The 10,666-nt window shown below is 32.7% G+C and overlaps 1 long non-coding RNA gene and 1 pseudogene across 1 annotated transcript; both read left to right on the top strand.

Annotated features, from left to right (window-relative positions):
• On the top strand, positions 1,798-3,141 carry LOC104710810 (annotated as a pseudogene).
• Positions 4,041-4,462, top strand: LOC109126564. Its single transcript, XR_002033466.1, has 2 exons — positions 4,041-4,132; positions 4,229-4,462. It is a non-coding gene; the product is annotated as an uncharacterized LOC109126564 (long non-coding RNA).

The raw sequence follows: 10,666 nt of genomic DNA, 5'->3' as shown, positions 1-10,666 counted from the left end.
AAGGACTTGTGTAAAACAAAGGGGGAAGGAAGTCTTGGTATTCGGTCTCTTGAAGAGTTTGCCATTATTTTCCGTTTAAAACAGGTTTGGTAGATGTTTACTCGATCCAGCTCCCTGTGGGTTAAATGGTTGGATCATAACATCTTTGGGAGACGAAATTATTGGTTAATGAAGAGCTACTCTCGGCTTTCTTGGAATGTTAGGAAGATGGTTGAGATTAAATCTACCGTCAAGGGCATGTTAAGGTGCCAAGTGAAGAATGACCTGAAAGCCTCATTCTGGTACGATTCTTGGACGAGTCTTGGTCCCTTGATTGAGTTCTTTAGTGAGTTGGGACCAAGGGAACTGCAGATTCGTAGAGAAGCCACGGTTTGGGATGCTACGCGTGATGGTCAGTGGTATTTTCCCAATGCTCGTTCATTTCAGGTGGAGCAGCTGCAAGTATGTTTGTCTAATTTCCCACCTCCTTCTCCTAATATAGGCTCAGACTGGTATCAGTGGAGGCAACTATCTGGTTCTATCTCTGTAAAGTTCTCCGCGAAAGGCACTTGGCAACAAATCCGTCAACCCTCCCCTCATGTGTCTTGGCACAAGGCGGTTTGATTCAAGGAATCTATTCTACGGTTCTCTTTCATCCACTGATTAGCTGCTAAGACAAGGTTATCCACTCGAGAAAGATTGATGCAATGGGACTGAATGTTCCAACATCCTTTGTTCTCTACAACTCTAGCCTCGACTCCCATGCACATTTATTTTTTGATTGCGAGTTCTCCAGCTCAGTTCTCACTGGCGGAACGTATTTACTAATCCTCCAACTTCGCTCTCGGATACAGCTTCCTGGGTCTTAACAGTTCAATCTAATCCCTCTCATTTTGCTATCAAGATCTTGAAGATCCTCTTACAAACTACCATCTACATGATATGGAAAGAGAGGAATCGTAGAATTTTCTCAATTGAAGTAGGTTCTCTCACTGCTACTAAAGCTCTGGTCGATCGCACGATGCGGAATCGTCTAATTTCCCTCTCGCCGGAGGATCAATCTGGCACACTCTCTCTCTCTCCTTGGGTTCTATTTCAGTTGTATCAATAGTCCATATTAGATGTGGTTTAAGCTCTTGTTTTCTTTTGAATGTTCCATTTATTTCTTCGTGGGAGCGATTTATTTTTTGGGTTTCATTGTAAAATGTAAACTTTTTTATTTGGTATAAAATTTAATATTAAATTAAAAAACAAATAAAACCAACATACCCAGTTTAAATTTCTAAAAACTCTAAATATATAAATACAAATTTGAATGGAGATGAAACCATATGGTCAGATATAATATCAATAATTATTTTTGAAACTAAAATCTATGCAAACTAGTTTTAATTGGTAATTTTGTACTCGTAATTTCATAAATGTTATTAAAAATTTGAGAAATTACCTAGAATAATACATAAAAGTAGGTTTATTACTAGAACAACACGTTTAGATTTTCGACTTACTCAAATAATACAGAAAAAGTTTGATTATTACTTTTAAACCAGAGTTGTGTGTTTTATTACTGTATTGCCATTTATAATTAAATTTGGTCGAAAAGAAAAACTTGAGATCTTATGTTCTTGCTCTTGTTTTCCTGTTTTTGTTTTTATTTATTTTTGAATTGATGTTTGTTTGATTTTTGTCAAATCCTCCTTTACTCTGATTCTGCAAGAAAAGAATGGACTGTTGGATAAATTCCCTTAAAATGCAAGAAAAGAAGCTTCACTTCTCCATCAAATAAAAGTTTCAATCTTTTTTTCTTGTTAGGGTTTCCTCTCCCTTTTCTTTGGGATATTTCAATCGGAGGAGAGATATAAAAAAAGATGATAGATTTCAGTCGAGTCCAGAAAGAGCTTCAAGATTGCAGCTGAGACAACGATTCTTCGGGTATCCGGGTCAGCCCGAAAGCCGATAATCTCACCCGACTCACCGGAACCATCCCTGGTCCTATCGGTACTCCTTACAAAGGCAGAACCTTTCAGATCGATATCACCATGCCAGGTCCGATCCCAAATTCTTCTACTTTAAGGGCTTTGATTGTGAAAATTCTAATACCCAGAACCTAGTTTTTGGGGATTATGTAGTTATTGGATTCACTTGATTTTGTTTCGATTGGTGTAGGAGTTGAGATTTTAGGGTTTATGGGTGTTTGATTTGTATTGTGTTGGTGTTCCTAATCGATCTTTTGTTATAAAAAATTGCAGAAGGGTATCCATTTGAGCCTCCAAAGATGCAGTTTTCAACCAGAGTTTGGTAAGAAGATGTTGACTCTGATTCTTATGTTAATCATTTGCAAATTTTATGAATCTGTGTAGTTTTCTTATTGTGATTGATAAATGTGTAAGAGAACATAAGCTTGGTACTAAAGAAGTTCATAGAGATTGAATCATTGTTATGATGCACAAATGTTTATCTATGTCCTTGTGGTATTTGTTTGATAATTGTCTTTATCTGTGGTCAAAAGTTCAATCTCTGGTAAAGTTTTTTTAAGGGTCACTACTGATGTGATTGTATGTTAGTTTGTTCAATCTTTGTTGATGATTCATGTTAATCGAACCTACATGCACCAAAATATTAGTAGCCAGAGCGGTGCAATATGCTTCGATATATTGAAAGACCAGTGGAGTCCATCTCTTACTCCGAAGACTGCTCTTGTTTCAGTCCAGGCATTACTCTCTGCACCAGAGCCCAAAGACCCTCAAGATGTTGTTGTAGCTGAACAGGTTATAATATTCTACATCAACCTTTCATAATCTTCTGTTTTTCCCTGTTTTTTTTAGTCACTTTGAAGCAATACATTATCTCTGATGTTTACAGTATATCAAGAACTATCAAATATTTGTATCAACAGCTCGCTACTGGACTGAGACTTTCGCAAGGAACTCTTCTCTAGAGGAAAAAGTGAGTTGTTGAAATGGATTTAAAAGGTTCAATGTAGTGTCTGGTTTGTGTAGTTAAAAGATTCGTGTTGGATTGATTTGTCCACAGGTCAAGAAACTTGTGGAGATGGGTTTTGGAGATGCTCAGGTTAGGAGTGCTATTGAATCAAGTGGTGGTGATGAGAATCTGGCGCTAGAAAAGCTCTGTTCTGGGTAGAATCTATCAACACAAGCCTCATTAGCGCTAGATATATATGATTTAAATTTGGTTTATAACTCTTATGTGTTGTGTTTCTGCTCTTGCCTGCTGATAAGAGTGAAAGTTCTTTAAAAAGATTATTAAATGCAATGCTATATCCATAAAGGAGACCTTATCTAGTAGATCATTGAGTAAGGAGTGTGTCAGGTTTATTTATGATAGAACTGGTTGGTTTAGGTCGGGTTTCATCATAGAACCGATGGTTTTATGTAGGTATTTCACTGAAATCAGTGTCCTAGTATATTCATTTTCGTGGAATGATCTTAACAAAACAATAGGTTCTAGACTTGAGATTCTTCTTTTGTTTGGTAGGGTCCAAAACAATATGTTTTCTCTGTTTGTCACTTAGATTGACCAATTTCGTCGCTTTCTGAATCCTGAATAACTCTTAACATTGCCTCTTAAACATCATTTGAATTCTGAAAGTATGGCTTCTTGATAATGGTTTCTCTTGGATCTTTGTATCCATGCTTTCAGTTTATACTTTAGATGCATATCCTGTTTGTATATTCTCGTATCTGGACATTGATTTAACTTTTGTAGTCTTTCAGTGAACACAGATATAGTTTCGTTGTTATGTTTCTCTGTTTGTTACTGACTCTATTTAAAACTCTCTGTTTTGTGAATTGCAGTCGGGATACGAACGATTATGCTGCCTGCGGTGTATACAGCCAAGAGACCACAACTATGGAACAACATGTGTATGTCGTGTACCGAAGAACTTGCGTGAAGAGAAAGTGGTTGAATGCGTTCACTGCGGCTGTCAAGGATGTGCCATTGGCGATTAAGTTCTACGGCTTTATGCACAATCCCTCACTGTTTGTTACAATTTCCGATCCAGATTGGTATATCCAAACCAATCCCCTCTGACACCAAATCGAAGTAACCAGATTGATATACAATTTACATCTATTGTCTCTAAAGTTCTCTTCTTTGAGCAAGTCCGTCTCCTTCAAAAGTCTCCGGAATGGTAAAAAAAAGCTTCTTTCTTTTCTACTGCATGATTATGAATGACATCTATATTTTCAGCAGCATAGCTCATGTCCGTCTTCTTGTTGTTCTTTAGGTATATATATAAGCTTCTGAGGATATGCTTGAAGATGATGTAGCTTCAAACAAAGCAATAGGACCCTTTGGTTCGAACATGTTGAGAACTTGTTCAGTTTAGGACATGACTTTGTGTTTTGTTTATGGTTTGGTTTGATGGTTACATCTTCTCTTCTAGAGTTCATGCTTGTGATGTGTTCACTTTGTATGATTTGGATCTTTTATGGGAAAGCAATGGTATTTTATGATTTTTTTGTTGGCTTTAGATTTTTACAAATCTCTCAAGACTTGTGTTATGTATGAACTGCTAGTTGGTTTATGAAATGATGTATTTCTTTAAGAATGAAGTAATAATAGTAGAGATGTTTGAGAAAAGAAATGTAGCTTAATGAAGTAATAGATGAGAAATAATATCTACTTAGAAGCTATAAGTAGTAGAAAATTGAGCTTTTGCAGACGATAAAAGAGTTGCAACAGAGACGGAGGGACTGAGATTTGTTTGGTTGTAACTAATAGAATTTTAGAGTGAATGTGAGGTCTTATGTATAACTAGATCACTTAGGTAGAAAATTTCAGTATAACTTGAACTACTTGGTGCAACTGTAGTAGAATTATTAAAATAAATTTCAATATGGATCATGTGAAAACGAATAAAAAATAGATTTTGGCGGCGGAATATTTATTTAAAATCATCACACTGTGGTAAAATGAACCAAAGACAACATGATATTAGTAAAAAATTATTTGGTATACACATAATTATACATAGTTATCCACTTGTACTCTCAAATCCATAGTTGAACTTTTGCATTTTTTTCATATTTCCAGTTGGACTATAATATAAATTATTAATTAGCAGTTGACCACAAGATTTATCACTATTAATTAGCATATACAAGGTTTTCATAACACAATGTTCATAAAAACTTGGGTTTCACCTCTTTTGCTTCATTTGAGGTGATCACTTACTAAGTCTTCTTTATACTATAAATAGTGTTTTATGTGAAAACAATAGTATATATTAGAAAGTGATAAATTCTTGTATTGTTGATTAAACTTGGTTCTTTAATAGTTCAATATGTTTTAGAAATTCTTATAAACCTTAATTATCATTTTCATATTTTAAATATAAATACAAATCTAAATATATATTTAGTTCTACCTAGTTGAACTGAGTAATATATACAATTCGACAAATACTATTTATGTTATCTAAATATTACCCTCTATAATTAAAATGTAATTTTGTGTGGTTATTATTCATTACCTCTCGGAAATATAATAAATAGATAAACAATTACGAATTACATAGGTTGTTCTAGTAACATCTCTGACTTGTTCTATTTCCGGTGAACAACAACGACAATATTAGTTAGGGTTGCAGAAGAAGATATGTTGAAGATGACCACAAAATTACAATAATATCGTTCATTAAAGCGGATTTATGGACGTACACTAAGCAAAAGAACGTTATGTACGTATGCGTTCATATGTATGTACACATTTATATGCACGTACACGTTCGATTTTAGGTTTAATGAACCCGAAATTACCAGAATATCCTTGTCTTCTACCTCTAACATATGACTGAAAACCCTAATATTCCCTGTCTCATTTTATTTTTTCACGACTTATATCTATTTTTTTGGTTTCACTAGTGGGGTTTTTACTCAACTATTATAGATTTTCATCTCAACATCTGATTTCTAAATTAAATGAGGTCTGTCCCATAACTCTATCGCAATAGACCATTAGCCTACCATAAATATCTTCCCACCCTTTTACGTCTATCGATATACCGGCTAAAAACATAAGTCTATCATCAAGGGCAATTCCTCTACCAACTTAAGTGTACCAACACTACAACTACAAATAAGTGTACCAACACTACAACTAAGTGTACCAAAAAAATCGTACGTACACCTTGAATCAGACACCTTACAATACAAACTATAACTACCGACTTGATGTACCAGATAAATATACCGTCAAAAGATCGGTAGACTTACTCCCAGTTTCTAATGTTTTTTTCCCACTAATGGCATTAGCCGTAATTACGTTTTTTCCTAATACTAGTTTCAAGGATACAAAGGATACAAAATTTAGTCTAGTAATTACTAACAATTGTGTGCTACTTTTATAATAAGAAATCTTTTATGTAATATTCTAGTAACTCTCCCTAAAAATTTTACTCCCAAATTTGTAATATAATTTTACACTACTGCATAAAGTTTATCGCTCCAAATTACCGAGCGGGTCCATTATTGTTTAAAGTCATATATTGGAGATAATTTCATAATTTCAAAGTTCAAAGAGTAAACTTGAAAGAGTGACAGGACCCATACTGGCCATACACTCATAAATGAAAATGAATGTCAATGTGATAAAACCAATGTATTTCGTGTGAACTATAGAAACTTAATTGTATATAAAAGATAATATATTTTAAAAAGGAAGTAATAAATAGTTAAAACGTACGTGTGCATAGATGGAGACCAGAGGAGGAATGTCCACCCACACGCGCAAATAATATATGATTTTCTCTGCACATCACTGAAAAATTGAAGTTGGATAAATTAATGGAATATATAAATATGTTACTTATTTTCAAGAACTTGAAAATTTTTTTTTTTGAGACATTTAATTAAAAGCTGCAATTGTAAATCGTACATTGAAAAATCTCCAGTTGCACGAGGGCCTCTTTTTTGTCCCCTCTTGCTCTATCCTTTTCATTCTCTCTCTATCTCTCGTATTATTTCTCATTTTGATTATTGCATTTTTTAGTGATTAATAATTAAGTAGGGAAAAAAGCTTAAAAATACTTCATTCATTTTTTATTTGGACGTTTAATACCTCGTTTTTTTTGAAGAAAAATACATTATTTAATTAAAACGTGCGATTTAATACCTAAACTAATAAATTTTGTTAGTTTCATATCTACGATTTGTTGATAAAAATAAAATTCCATTTTTACCCTTACTATATCAATTAATAATTAATTTTAAATGATATGACATTAATTTATAAGTTTATTTGAATTAAAATTAATTTTATTTTAAATATTTAAATAAACTTCCATTTTTATCTTTATTATATCAATTAATAATTAATTTTAAATGATATGACATTAATTTATAAGTTTATTTGAATTAAAATTAATTTTATTTTAAATATTTAAATAAACTTCCATTTTTATCTTTATTATATCAATTAATAATTAATTTTAAATGATATGACATTAATTTATAAGTTTATTTGAATTAAAATTAATTTTATTTTATGTGAAATGATATGACCAAGTCTGTGAAAGCGAGAGAGGAGAATAAACATGAATTAGAGTTTGATGAAGATGATTGTATTTTTTTGTAAAACAAAATTGTAATTAAAATAAATAATTTTAATTCAGATAAACTTATAAATTAATGTCATATTATTTAAAATTAATTATTATTTGATATAGTAAGGATAAAAATGGAATTATATTTTTGTCGAAAAAGCGTAGGTATGAAACTAACAAAATTTATTAGTTAGCTATTAAATCGCATGTTTTAATTAAATGATGTTTTTTTCTTCCAACCAAAAAAGACGAGGTATTAAATGTCCAAATAAAAAATAGATGCGGTATTTTTAAGTTTTTTTCCCTAATTAGGAATGCCTTTTAATAAAGAAAATTATTTAATAAGATTTCATATATGAAAAAGTATCATCAAATAATAGTATTATGTGTATATTCATATTCCAATGCTTAGAAATATAATGCATCCAAAATCTGCTGTTGATTGGTTGTGTTAGTGTTTGATGTTCATATATTTTACCATGTTTTCCCTTAGTTTATTCACATATTTTGCATCTTTTGCTATCCATTTTTACCATTATTGCATAGCTTTAGGACTAATCATGTATTAGAGTTTAGTTGCATTGCATTTGCCTCTTTTCATGTATAATCAGGTGATTTTGGAGTTTAAGGAGCATGGAAGCAATGCTGAGGAGAAGTGAGGCAATCATGAAGGAAAAGCAAGAGAGTTAAGGCTGAAGAACCAAGGTCCAGTCCAACTCGACCAGACACTCGACCGTGTGCAGAGGAGGACTCGACCGAGTGGAGGAAGCAGAAGAAAAGCCAACTCGACCAGCCACTCGACCGAGCACATGGTCGAGTTGACCGAGCCGTTGACTATTTTGTCTTTTAGTATTTTTAGGGCTTCCACCTCCTCTCCTATATAAAGCCTTGTACCTGCAGCCACCAAAGAGTCGAGCTTGAGAGAATAGTCAGAAACCTAGTTTTTACCCTTTTGGGAATTATTCCTTTTGCACTTTTATTCTTCTTAGATCTTGTACTCTTTTAAGAGAGAAAACATAAGATTCTTGGATTTTGTTGGTTTCATAACTTTCAAGATATTAAAATTTCGTGTTTGATTCCTTCTTGAATGTTATAGATCTTTATTTTATCTTTCATTTGATGCAAGTTTCAGTATTTTCTGGGTTTATGACTTTGATGTTCATCATGTGTTCTTGTGAGTAGTAGCTTAGGATCTTGAGGATGGGTTAGGCTGGGCTGTGTTTGAGGTTTGTTTGCTTTGGTCAAGCTTGATTGTGGTAGAATCTCTTCTAGGCTAGATGTTCTTAATGCTAATCCTGAACTGAGAGGTTAGGGTTTGATTTCAAGCATCTTAGCATCACACCAATGTTTAAGGAGCATAGATAAAGCGAGATCTAGAGCTTACCATTAGGCTTGCTAAGAGATTAGAGGTCTTGTTTGGTATGAGACATATTGCTTAATGCCTGCTTGTGTAGATTCTTTTCTTTGTGAGAACAAGTCTAGAGAAGCATAAGTTTGATTGTTTCTTGCCATGAGAGTGGATTAAACTTGTCTTAGATTTATATGTCTAGAGATTAGCTCAAAGTTTGCTTGAGATTTGTTGACCAAGTTAGATAACCTCAATCATTCGTCCAGCCCATGAATCCCTCCTCAAGGCCTTCCTTGTTTATTGATTTTTAAGTCTTAATCCTGCTGTTTGATTGTTGTTTGATTCGTTCTTGTGTAGCTCTGTTTTTCTTGTATTGCTCTGTTTCACGGATTTGTCCAGCTCGACCCTGCACTCGATCTACACTCGATCGAATGCTTGCTCAAGTTCATCCCCAGAACTCTTGTTTATGATTTGTAGTTGTCCTGTCTTATCTCTAGTCTCATTATATTTGCATTTCTGTTGCTGCATTTACTTATTTTCCTGTTCATTATTGTCTTGCATTAGTTCATTAGTATAGTTTATATTTCTGTTCTAGCTTTATTTTAGTGACAATCATTCTGTCCCATTTATATTCAGCATCTAGTTCTTGTAGTTTTACTTTCTGTTCTTTACATTTTATTAATAGGATTGTTAGTGACAAACATCCTTTGCATATTTGGCTTAACTTAGGCTCATATACACATCCTGATTGTTCACAACCCTCAGATTGGATTGACACCTCTTGTACTTCAATTGCATAAGGGGAATTGAAACACCCTGCCATCCATTCATTTCATATCTCACCATTGCGTACATCCATCAATCCATACCACCAACATATTGTGTTTCAGTGTTCATGTTCATGCATGTGTGTGTGTGCGCGCATACAAATAATAGTTTTCTTGTGCTGTTTTAAATTTATAAATTACTACTGAGACGTTTATAAATTCTTGGATAATCGGCTAGATAAATTATTTTTGGTTGTTACAGACAAGACTAAAAACTTCATGTGAAGTAATCAAAAATCAAAGCTTACAGTTAATTTAATATGCATACAATTTCAACCAAGATACTATTAATATTAAAGTTTATAAGATTTACAAATGTATCAACTCAGATTATCCTCTTTCTGGAGGGACCAAACATTTGTACCCATTTATTTGCTTTCAGGGAAAACAAATTAACAGAAACATTCATGTCAAAACTGACAAATCAAAAAAGCTTTTAAAAAGAAAATAGATAATATATTTGTTTCAAGAAAAACCACAAATTAGCTTCAACATTATCAAACTTATCCATGCATGTTTAATTGTTTATAGTTTTAGAGGGCATTCAAAAGAAACATAATTAGTTGTTCTTATTTACTCTATACTTCGCAATACTTCACACACTTAACTATTACAATTTACACCTTTATATTTTTAGAGTACTAGTTACTGATAAAAATCCGTACTTTTCAAGTTATCCCTTAAACATACTTTTAATATAAATGTACTATACAAATTCTTTTAGCTATGTTTTTATTTTCCAAAAGCATGTTTCTTTACGTGTGTAACCTCCAAAACTTAAACAGATTAGTATATAAATTTCAACGAGAAAAAATTACTATTTTTTTAATCAAACAATAGTGTTGTTTAGAAAAAAAAGAAAAAGATTGTACGACAAATTAAAAATAAAATGAAAACAATAAATAGAAAAAAATAGGCCCAACATCTTTTAAAAATTGACAGTCT

The sequence above is a fragment of the Camelina sativa genome, chromosome 9 (assembly GCF_000633955.1).
Source record: "Camelina sativa cultivar DH55 chromosome 9, Cs, whole genome shotgun sequence".
Classification (NCBI taxonomy): domain Eukaryota; kingdom Viridiplantae; phylum Streptophyta; class Magnoliopsida; order Brassicales; family Brassicaceae; genus Camelina; species Camelina sativa.
The sequence above is the reverse complement of the archived record's forward strand: the minus strand, read 5'-3'. Positions and strand labels throughout refer to the sequence as shown.